The sequence below is a fragment of the Pelobates fuscus genome, chromosome 8, assembly GCF_036172605.1.
Source record: "Pelobates fuscus isolate aPelFus1 chromosome 8, aPelFus1.pri, whole genome shotgun sequence".
NCBI classification, from domain to species: Eukaryota; Metazoa; Chordata; class Amphibia; order Anura; family Pelobatidae; genus Pelobates; species Pelobates fuscus.
Window position 1 is genome coordinate 54,579,341 of NC_086324.1, and position 12,875 is coordinate 54,592,215.

Genomic DNA, 12,875 nt, shown 5'->3' on the forward strand with positions numbered 1-12,875 from the left:
GACCATTGAAAGGGAAGAGATTTCGGGCTGTCGATGAGATTTAAGTAAATGTGACAAGACTAAAAACGACAGTCCTCATATATTATAAAGAATGAGGGGCGTATAGTAACTAAACCCCGGTGTGTTCTTTTTGGGTTCAAAGTAAATTTAAAATTTTAGAAAGATTCTTTAATGGGTAGCCACAAAGCATTTACTAGTAGGAATTCAAAGAGAATGTCAAACTTTGGGCTAAAATACCAAAATGTCAAATATCGTTCCTTCCAGTTGATTACTTTGCCCCTAGATTTAAAATTCACCTTGAATTGCCGATAATTCCTGCAGGGTTTTTAACTAAAGTGTCAGGAATTCAAATAACAGTTTTGAAGAGATACTGAATGTATTTCAGCACTGTTGTAACTCAGACTAATTTTCTGATGGCCAGGACATGTCCTTGTGCTACAGTATGTTGAGATTTGGGGTCCTGCACAGCACAGTGCCATCATTCATTATAGTTATTAAAGGAGCACTCCAGGCGGTTATGGTACCATGAAGGCCTTGGCACCTCTCCATCTCTGTAAGGAGTCAAACCATTTAAAACTTTAAAGGTCCATGCTCAGGTGAGCTAAAAGAATCTCCTGCTTAGGAGCTTCCAGCTTTTCATAAGAAGTAGGGGAGACGGGGCGCAGTGCCCAGCAGATCTCAGGTAAGGCTACTTAAAAGAGGGGGTGCCAATGAACTTCTGGCACCATAACCACCACAGTGCACTGTAGTGATTGTGGAGCTTGGAGTGGAGTGTTACTTTAATGCGCATTGCGGGGTCATTCATATTCATAGAGCAGTACAGTATTTGAAAACAGGCAGATCGTGCAATATTTTAAAAAGAATAAGTATTTGTCTTGATGAAGTGTGCATTATGGCTAAATAATACTATTGATGAATTTTAGAGACATCATAATAAACCACATTGCAGGATGTTCAATGGTTTCTAAATATCCCTCAAACCTTGAGAATAAATTATTTAGCCATAACTCAAAGAATAACATTTTGTAACGTTTATAGTACATGATTTTTTTTTAATGAGGGTTAATGCTCTGGTACATTCATTTTCAGGGTGTCTGAGATTGGTGGGAGTTACATGCCGGGCAGCAACTGCTATTTGTAGATGCTGTCCCTAATTTAGTCTCTCCACTGTGACTGACATATTTAATGCATATAACATAATAAATATAGTCTTTTAAATGCTGTTGTGGCTCTGCTTAAGACATAAAAAATTTAATATTTGTCATTAAGATGGAAGCCTCGCTTCTCTGGACTAAAGTTTGTAGACACAATGTATTTATTGTTGCATGGAGAAATCTACAAAGACCAGAGCTTTTAATCGGTTGTTGCTTCTTATTTATCCCCTGCCAAGACCTTTGCCCTTGTTGTTCTTTGTACATTTGATCAGCTTTCATGTATTAACATTAAGAATGGGCCGGCTACATAGCACACCCACACTCCATACAGTGCAACTGCAAGTGGTACCATTCATACACTTATCTAAATTCAGCCATCATTTAGGTGACTTATTTAGGTTAGTAGTAGGCATGTGCATGGGAAAAACTTTCGTTTCGGCATTCCAAAATTCGGGACTTAGACAATTCGGGACATCGGCAATTCGGCACTTCGACACTTCAACAATTCGGAAATTCGGTAATTTCAGAACTTCGGGATCTCGCCAATTCGGCACTTCGGAACTTCGGCAACTTCGTCACTTCGGGACTTCGGAACGTCTCTTGCAGCCGCTTGGTAGATAACTCCCTAATTCCCACGATATTAGGGAGTTATCTACCAAAAGCCTGAAAGACCTAAATTGGTCTTTCAGACAAATTTACTAATACTAAGTAAAAATTACTTAGTATTAGTAAATTGTGCCCCTACTCGCTATACCGCGAGTAGGGGCATGTCTATTAAACAGTGAGCAGCCAGTGGCTGCTCACTGTTAAAAAAAAATTTAAAAAAATTCAAAACTGGGTCCCCCCTCCCGAGCCCACACCCTTTAAACTAAAGGGGGGGGCTATTGCCCCCACCCCTAAGCGGCGGGTGGGGGCCTTAAAGTAAAATAATGGGGGGAGACCTATTGTCCTCCCCCCAGCCCCCACCCCTGAGCAGTGGGTGGGGGCCCTAAATTAGAATGAGGGGGGAGGACCTAATGTCCTCCCCCTGGCCCCCACCCCTGAGCGGTGGGTGGGGGCCCCTAAAATACTAATTAGGGGGGGACCTGATGTCCTTCCCCCTGGCCCCCACCCCTGAGCGGTGGGTGGGGGCCCTAAAATACTAATTAGGGGGGCACCTAATGTCCTCCCCCCTGGCCCCCACCCCTGAGTGGTGGGTGGGGGCCCTAAAATACTAATAAGGGGGGGAACCTAATGTCCTCCCCCCTGGCCCCCACCCCTGAGCGGTGGGTGGGGGCCCTAAAATACTAATTAGGGGGGACCTAATGTCCTCCCCCTGGCCCCCACCCATGAGCGGTGGGTGGGGGCCCCTAAAATACTAATTAGGGGGGGACCTAATGTCCTCCCCCCTGGCCCCCACCCCTGAGCGGTGGGTGGGGGCCCTGAAATACTAATAAGGGGGGGACCTAATGTCCACCCCCCTGGCCCCCACCCCTGAGCGGTGGATGGGGGCCCTAAAATACTAATTAGGGGGAGGACCTAATGTCCTCCCCCCTGGCCCCCACCCCTGAGCGGTGGGTGGGGGCCCTGAAATACTAATGGGAATAGGTGGGAATAGGTCAAGTAGGAACACCTCCAGGTTATCTTCATAAATTCAGTGTTGACCTCCAGAGTTATCTTCATGAATTCAGTGTTGAGGTGTCTAACACTCTTCCAAAACCCTTCCAGCCTGAGAAATGACCAGAAAATATAAAGGAGTGAGCCTGTAGCTTGGCCACATCTCCAACAGTTAGTGGAGGCATTTTAGAACATATGGAAAGTCTTTACGGGGTGAGGTGCCACCTCATGAGTAGGTGATTTTTGGGCTTTCCAATGACCGACACATTTCGATGTTCTCTTGAATATTGAAGCTGCTTTTCATCATGCTTCTGTAGAAAAATAATTTTGGGAGGTCTTCTTCCCATTCCACCATATACTGGAGTTTCTCTAGAGAGGTCTGTTCTGCCAAACTGTGATAACAGATAGACAGAGGTTTCACAGCCACCTTCTTTTGAAGACAATTTCTGAAAATTAAATAGCAAACCTGTCAGGGCTCCGCGGTCCCCTCTTCCCCAACCTGTCGGCGAGCGGCGTCCTCTCTGCTTGACGCGCCGCTCGCGTCCTCCTCCTCTCCTCCCAGCGGCAGCTTGTATAACGCTGCACACTGGGAGCCGGCACATTTATCCAAACGCCGGGTTCACTCACGTGACCCGGCGTTAAAGCAACAGCACAATAATCACAGTGGGAGGTATAGATATCCCCCACGTGTGATTGTTAATTCTGATTGGAAGTTATCCAATCAGAATTAAGCACAGGATTTAAATACTTACCTTTCCTGTCTCTCAGTGCCCTGTTGTGGTCTAATGATACCTGTATTGCAATTTGCTCGTGTTTCTCTCTGGTTACCGATTATTTGGCTTGTTATTCCGATTCTCCTGTTTTCTCCATTCCTTTGACCTCGGCTTGTTTCTCGTTCTCCTGTTTTCTGGCTCCCTTTACTTGGCTTGTCTCCTGACTATTCTTCGTGTGCTTAACCCGGCCATTCTAAGGACTGGTATTGCACCCTTTACTATCTGTGACCTGTTAGCGTGTTAGGTTCCCGAATCGTGACAAAATCATCTTTTAAGAAGCCTATGTCGTGAGAAAGGAGGGCATTTTTATATCAGATGTAAACATTTCTCCTGGTGGAAGGTGAAACGGTTTTGCTAACTTTGCAAATAGGAGCAAACCTCTTGCGGTTAGAAGTTTTATTTTCATTTTCATAATCTGCTTGGTTGACCAGGCGGAAATATTGGGGTCTGGAGTCAGTAGTTGTATTATGGAGAGCCTTTATATTCCCTGTCAGTATGGGGAGCCAACATTGCCAGAATTGCACGCAATGTTTAGTGGTTTTTAGTGCTTTAGGGAGGGCAGGTATGGAAGATGTTGGCATCCATAGAAGTTGTTGTATAGAGTAAGGGTAGATGAATTTGTTTTCCAGGGATGCCCACATTGGTTGATGCAATATAATAGTTGCATATGTTAGGGACCCCCATGCCTCTTAGATACATAAGTAAGCAGACGGTTTGAACGGATCATTGAGGAAGGTCACTTCTTCTATATGAAGAAGAAAAGGCATCTCAAATTTCTCTTAAGTTCTAGTCAGTATCGTGACTGCCAGAATCCGAAATAGATAGAGACAGGTTGGCAGGATTTACATCTTTACTGTGTTGATTCTGTCTGTCCATGTTACGTTGTGGACTGTTTTGTTTTTTGTAAGAGTCTGGATAATTGCATCAGTAGTTTTTACTAATTTGACTAAATAAGTAAAAAAATAATTCCTGGGGGCGGAGCTTCGCGGCGAAACGAGCCGGACGCCATTACAGGCAGCTCCGTGCAAACAGCACACAATCCGCGGCATATCTGCCAAACCACACGCCATCCAGGCGAAAAACTACCGGCACACAATAGGGGAGACCATCCTGCACAACCCGATGCCATTTCGGTACACACCGAGGCAGGCAAAGCCCAAATCCAAAAACCGGGCCTACCTCACACCAAACTACCGCGGCCTGGAGTACCTGTGGGGCGGAGAAAGCCTGGGAGACTACAGCGACGATCCACTGCAGGACCTCGATCACATCCACAAGGAGATGGGGCGCAGATCGCAAAAACCACAGCAAGGTACAGCACAGCCAGACATAGGGGTAATGCTGCAAAAACACACCCCAGCCAAAATGGCGGCCGAACAGGGCCCTGACCTTCCACAGGCAGATCCCCCTCCAGCCCAAAACACCCAAGGGGAAACAGGGGAAACAGAGAAAACCCAGCAACCCACCCAGGCTATGACCCTCAAACCCACACCCCTGCTAGGAGCTGCAAACCCAGCCACCAAACAGGATCTGCAGCAGATGCAGACCATGCTGCAAGATATCCAAAGCCTGCTGGCAGCAGACTTACCAGCGCTCAAAATGAGCATGCAGCAGATCACAGAAAAAGTGACCAACACAGAGGGACAAGTCAAAACAATCCAGGGAGAAATCTCCACACTGCAAAACTCACTCCACCAACTACAACAAGACCACCAGCACATGGCAATCCAACTAGCAGTACAGGAGGACAAAAGCCGGCGTAACCATATCAAAATAAGAGGAATCCCGGCCTTGGTTAGCAATGACGACCTACCGCACTACGTGAGGTGACTCACACAATCTCTACTCCCTTTGGCAGTAACGAAGAAGCTCACCTTCGCAGGGATCTACCGACTGCCTACCCCACCCAGAGCAGCAGCAACACTAGCTGGAGACGTCATCATTCGCTGCGTCCTACCCCAAGATAAAGGGCACATCATGAGCGCGCTCAAGGGCAAAACCCCGCTTGATTTTGAAGAAGCCCAACTGACCTTTTACCAGGACTTATCCAAGGCCACTCTCCAATGGAGGAAATCGCTAACTGAACTCACCAGCCTATTACGCACGGCGGGAATACCATACAGGTGGGGAAACCCACGCTCCTTACTTGTCACCCATCAGGGGGCAACACATAAACTCACCTCTGGGACTGAGGCTTCTGAACTTCTCACACAGTTGGGCCTACAGAACCTGCCTGCCCGGGGCACAACCCACGACTGGAACCCAGCGACCTCAGAAACATTTGTGCCAAGAAGACAGAGAACCAATGCACAAGCCACCTGACGGACGGGGGGGAGAAGTCTCCTGCTCCTGTCCGCTCAACGGCGACACTACTTTGCCATGTTTAAGGCTTCATGTATTATGTTTTCTCCCTACCCTCCACGCCCTATAACCACAAAGTTTAATGCACCTGGTTAGCACATACTAGCGGTAACGGCCGATGCAGACACACAACCGCAATACCAGCATATGGTATCCGCAGCTCCGGACGACACACACCCCCCCCCCGACAGCCCCACGGTTAGGGCCGCCACCCCTCACGAGTAGTCTACACCGACACTGACCCACTAAACCCCCACGGGGCATAGAAACACTCACTAGGGCTACTCATGTGACTCACCAACCGACGACACAACTCTCACTGAACCAAGCCAGGCCCCCGAAACGCGCTACAACCTCACTCAATAAGTTAACAGCTTAGTTGGGCCCAGATATCCACTACAACCCAACACCTAGGTAACAAACCCGCGAAATACTAACTCATCTGCACTCCTACAAAACCACACACTATACCTAGGAGTACACACCAGTAACAAAAAATTGTGCTGAATCCGACTGAATGCATCAAACAACTACAATTGTAACCTGTTATACTCTCATGTGATGCATTTGTTGTACCATATTTATATCTCTCATGCACGCAAAAATAAAGAATTTAAAAAAAAAAAAAAAAAATAATTCCTCCAACTCATACGCCCGAATAGACCACATATACACCACACACTACGACCTCCCACTTGTGACCTTCGTAACAATCGGCATCGCCACGTGGTCAGACCACGCCCCAGTATCTCTTGAACTTAAATTACCACTCTTCCTCCCCATGTCCCTGAAATGGAGACTCAACGAATACCTACTCTCCAACCCTGAGGTCACGACCATCATAGGCGAGAAAATTAGGGAATACCTAACTACCAACACTGCGGAGCAAACATCCCCAACAATTCAATGGGAAGCACACAAAAGCGTGATACCGGGTCACTATATACAACAGGGGGCGAGACTAAAGAAACAAACTGAAGCCCGACTAGCAGACCTACTGGACGATATACACAAGACGGATGAACAAAACAAGCGAGACCCAGACCACACACACCAAGCCCGACTCCTGCAACTGAGGAGGGACCCGGCAACACTTCTACACTCCAAACACCATAGGGACGCACTCAGACATAAGGCCTTCTTCACCCTACATGGGAACAAGAGTGGCAAGCTCCTAGAGACAACACACATACATCGACAGGATTAGAGATAAGCAGGGGACCCTACACCATCTCCCGACTGATATCATGAGAACGATTCGCGCTTACTACACAGAGCTATACACACTCCCACAACCAAAACCGAACGGGCGAAGGCACACCTTCGTAACTCGATCCGAGAATACCTGACAAAGCACCCGATACCGACCCTAGACGCAGATGTCGCAGAACTAATCGACGAACCTATCACAATTGAGAACTAGCGCTGGCGGTTAAACTCACTAAACCGGGCAAAAGCCCAGGGCCGGACGGCCTACCGGCAAAATACTACAAAACCTACGCCAAGGACCTATACCCACCCATGGTGGAAGCATTCAACGCGATAAGAGACGGGAACCACATCCCCACACAAGCCCTAACAACCCACATCACCATTATACCCAAAGACGGCAAAGATAGGGAACACTGCGGGAACTATAGGCCAATTTCGCTTATTAATTGCGACATTAAGCTACTGGCCAAGATCCTGGCGACGCGTCTCACAAAACATATCCCGTCTCTGGTCCACCCTGATCAGGTGGGATTTGTGACGGGACGCGAGGCACGAGACAACACCATCAGGGCGCTCACCCTCATGCACGGAGGTGGGAGCACAAGCGGAGACCTTCTCTTGCTGTCCACGGACGCAGAGAAGGCCTTCGATAGAGTGTGCTGGGAGTACCTCTTCGAAACGCTAGCTCACGTGGGGTTGGGACCTCACGCACGACAGTGGATAGAGGCGCTATACCGAGAACCAACAGCCCAGGTGCTGGTCAATGGTGCATTAACTGACGCCTTCACCATACACAACGGCACGAGACAGGGGTGCCCCCTATCCCCGCTCCTGTTCGCTCTCGCCCTGGAACCGTTTCTCACACACATCCGACACAACCCAGACATAACCGGCCTAACGACAGGCCAAGTACACCACAAAGTTGCTGCGTACGCGGATGACCTCCTCTTTGTGGTGACCAACCCCGAAATCACCCTCCCGAACATCCAGAAAGACCTGCGGATATTTGGAGACATATCTAACCTGAAAATTAACTACAGTAAATCATGCATTCTTAACGTTAGCGTCCCCACCACGCGCGCGGACCCCCTATGGCATAGCTTCCCATTTCAATGGGCCGAACATAAAATCAGATACCTAGGGATATGGCTGACAAAGCAGAGTAGAGACCTGTTTAGAGAAAACTTCGCCGACATACTACAAACGTTCCAGAAAGATCTGAGGGAATGGTCATACCCGCATATCTCGTGGCTTGGAAGAGTTCAGGTCATAAAAATGAACTTCCTCCCACACCTGTTATCGAGATTCCAGGCACCTTCTTTAACTCACTCAGAAAAGAAATGACTAGATACGTATGGAACGGGGGGAGACCTAGGGTGAAATTCTCCACATTAACACAACCTAAAGACAAAGGGGGACTAGCCCTCCCAGACTTTCACCTGTACTATGTGGCCACACACCTACAGAGAGTAATGGAATGGTCTAAGGACAGGGTGCACAAACTATGGAAGGCAGTGGAGGAGACAGAGGCAGGCAGACCGATCGCAGGACTTCCCTGGGGCCGAGACACGGCCGAATGGGGTGAAATGTCCATATTTACGAGACACACCCTGAGAGTGTGGAGGAGGGCCGCGAGGAAGGGGAACATGTCACCATACCCCTCCCCCCTCCTACCACTAATGCACAATGAGGACTTTCCCCCAGGACTAGACCCAAGAGCCCTCAAACACATCCTTCCAGATACATCCCCACGCCTACACCACATCCTTCAAGGAGGGAAATGTAAAACACTAACAGATATGCTAGGGGAAACGCCCCCGACCTTCATGCACCACTTTCGATACGCCCAACTAACCAACTTTGTGCACTCCCTGCCACAGGGACCGGCACTCACGAGAGACCGGACCACAATAGAGGTGGTCAGCTCACACCCAGACCCACTCCCGCATGGAGTGTCCTTCCTATACTCCATGCTACAATCAGAAACCCCTTCCGAGACGCCCCTATTCATGGGAAAATGGGAGGCCGCCCTCAGCAACACGCTTACAGATGCAGAATGGGAATCCATCTGCTACCTCACACACCACTGCCCCACACACAGTAAAATACAGGAAACTGCCTACAAGATGCTAACTCACTGGTATAGAACACCACATCTCCTCCACCACGTAAACCCAGACCACTCCAGGCTATGCTGGAGATGCGAGCGAGAGGAAGGCACTATAAAACACATTTGGTGGGATTGCGCGATGATCCAGCCATACTGGAAGAGGATACACAAAATGCTAGAGAAATTCACAGACGCGCCCCCCCCTGGAACCGGCAGCGATGCTCCTGCACCACACAACAGTTCCCCACTCTAGGAACAAACATAATAACTCTAGAGGGGCCCGGACGCGACACTACTAAAGTCGCAACCACCCACTCAGCAAGGGGGAATCTCTTGGCCACAACACCAACACAACCCTACATAAACATATGAAATGCTACAGTAACGGGGGGGGGGGGGGAACACGAACTCCACAAGGGCAATACCACACAACGCAAGACAAAGGGCCCTATGGGAGGCCCGATAATCGAGGTCAGAAGAGAGGCTTACAAGCCCAGACGCAAACACAGCACGAACCTCTAATACAATGCATGAACCGAATGATAGCGTGGGAACACCGACATACAAACGACACTTATAAGTTAGCTGAGACATAGCGAACGCACCGAGGTTCTTGAATAGACGAATGACATGAACAACGGTGCTCACATCACAAATACCAACACAGTGTAAAATGCTAACTAACCTAGACTAAAAACGGTTTCTGTACATGTGGTTCATCCCGTTTATAATATGCATGAAAACTTGTATTATATGTAGAACATAACACCAGAGCATGAGGACCTGCGAGTCCGTTCACGCTGTGGGCCTGCGAGCCCGACCTGTTACTCTTTACCAAAACAGATCTTGGAGACCTGCGAGTCTCATTGCTACTAGATACTAACGCAACGAATAAATAAATAAAAATTATATTCACAAAAAAAAAAAATCATTCCTCCAGTCAAAGGGATAGATTGTATCATTTTTCGACACCGTGGAATGCTGCGTCAATCTGCCGTCATTGACCATGCATGCTCTGGCATTCCTTGCATGACTCTGACCAACACTAGTATGTATTTAGCATCTGGATTCACATTGGTTCCTTGCCCAGTTGTAGTTCCTGTATTCACAAGAGTGTATTTATAGTGTTTATTGTCCTATCTAATTCTCACTTTGGCTAGTTTAACTATTCTTCACGTCTGCATTCCAGACCTTGGCTTGTCCCTCCTATTTGTGCCTCTCTATACTCCTTTGACCTCAGGTTGCCATTGTTTATTCTCTGTCTGCCTGCTGATATTCTACCTACCTTAGCTTTGCACTAGCCCACTCACTCTAAGGGTCGATACTCACTTCTGTCCTTTGATTTCTCTTTTCCTACATTTGCGTGTTAGGGTTAGGCTAGCCTTGACTCATGCTAACACATAGACGCAAATGAACAAACATCCATAGACACATACTAACACACATACTCTAAAACTCATACAAACAAACACTTCAACTAACATTTCATACTAACACACATATACTAACACTCACACATCCAATTGTAATAGCCACCTTCTCCTTCTGCTTACCTGGCCTGCTGTGTGAGGAGGGAGAGAGCCAGGGTTGGTGTGCAAGCCCAACATTACCTCCTGCTCCCCCTGGAGATAGCACAGGCTGAGCTTGCCAAGTATGGTGTTATATCCTGGCACTGGCTTCCACTGGCAGTGGTTTAACATATCTGAGTTTAGTGGGCCTCAAAGGTTTTAGAGCTTTGCTTGAGAACACTACCAAGCACCCAGAATGTTTTGTGTGCGAGCTACAAGATCATGACTCCAATTAAAGGGGAAAGACTTCTTGTGAAGTGGAGTGAGTGTAGGTATGAAATAATTATTAGCACTAAGCCTCTCAATTTACTTACTCGACACCCTTTATAGGCCCTAAAAGTAATTAACATCAAATTCTACCTACACCTGCCCAGGTTATCACTAACTCTCTGCCATCCAAAAGCTTTCTACTAGTCATCTTGGGTTACTACCCAAATTTAGGTCAACGCACTTGAGGTAATACAATATCGTTTTCTTGGGGGTAATACAATGTAGTTTTCTAAAACCCGTTAGTTTGTTAATGTGGGAAAAGCCTTCAGAGAAATATTTTTTTTCACTAGATTTAAGACAGATTTTAATGAATATTTTAATAAAATATCTAGCAGTTCTTAATGTAAAACTATTAAACATTAACGATGAAAATCTGTACTTAACAAATAAAACACAAACACAGTGTTTGCAGACTGTGAGAAAATAACAGTGCAGAGAAGTTCAAAGAATTGTTGTTGAGTGTTCCGTTTATAAGCCAGTGTCTCTTTGTCCTGAGCCTCCCCTTTCACTTCTCGTGACTAGAGCATAGGTTTCATTGTCAGTTTTATGTGATGTTCAGTCTAACTGCTCAGATCCTGGCCAAGAATTGCATGAATGATAAAAAAAAAAAAAAAAACACAAATAAAACTTCAAAGCTGATAACATATCTGATCAGTGAAACATATTATCTAATCATTCAGAATTTTACAAATTGACAGACACCAAGCAAGGACAAGATAATTTAGCATCTCGTGTTATTCCATTCTCTACCCCCTTTTACTTAGAATGTGGAGCAGTACAATTTTATCGTAAGTCAATAAGCAATAAACATCCACATTTTTTTTATTCTTTGTTTTATTGAGGTATGACATTCATAATACAGGTTTGCAAGAGAATGTAGCATAAGAAACGTATATTGAATTGTACATAGGTAAGACGAATACAACATTCCAGTTTATCAGACCTCATTTTTTGTTTTTTTGTTTGTGATTCTATTTCGTCGTGTAAGTTGGGTGTTAAGTCTATCAGTTTGTGATTTGGTCTATAGGCAAGCGGTGGCCCAACTGGGTAGCTAGTGTCAGGTAAGTTTGAGTGCTCAGTAGGTTTATGGCAAGGCCTTATCTGGTCAGGCGTTTCCCCTGATCTGGGACATTTTACGTAGTGTGCGGCCATGATCAGTGCTCCACTCCACATGTGGTAGTTGTGTTTAGAGCATTTCAGTCAGAGACTACTCTGGTGTGGTGTGGTTCATCAGTAATGATTTGTTTGGCATCGTGTCTTGGTCATTAACAGTGGCACTGCCGAGTCGAGTGATGCCCCTTACAAGGGCATTAAGTACTGTAACTGTAAGTTTATTTGTAATTGTCCTATTTATAGTTAAATCCCTTCTCATAATATTGTAAAGCGCTACGGAATCTGTTGGCCCTATATAAATTGCAATAATAATAATAATAATAATAATAATAATAATATTGGGAGTAGCATGCATTTGTTTCTGCTGTCTCAGAACACATGTATAACGTCTAACTAAAAGGGACGAGGGGGGAATATCATCAAGGTTTATGGCTTCTTGCTACTTAAAAAGGTCTCACTAAATGGTGTAGGGGCCTATCGGGAGGCGTAAAGTGATGCCAGTTGGCTAATGTGTGTCAGTTTTATGAAAAGGGTAATAAGGAGACAAAACAATGTAGTGCAGCATAAAGCAGGCATTTCTGGATCAGTTCAAGTCGGGCTCCTCGCCTCTCATCTCCTCTGGGGATGAAAGGTGCTGCTCTTTTAGGGTCTCATGTATGTGGGGTAGTAGGTTTCACGGGAGTCTGCGCTCTTATAGGGATTCCAAGGGCCTGCAGGA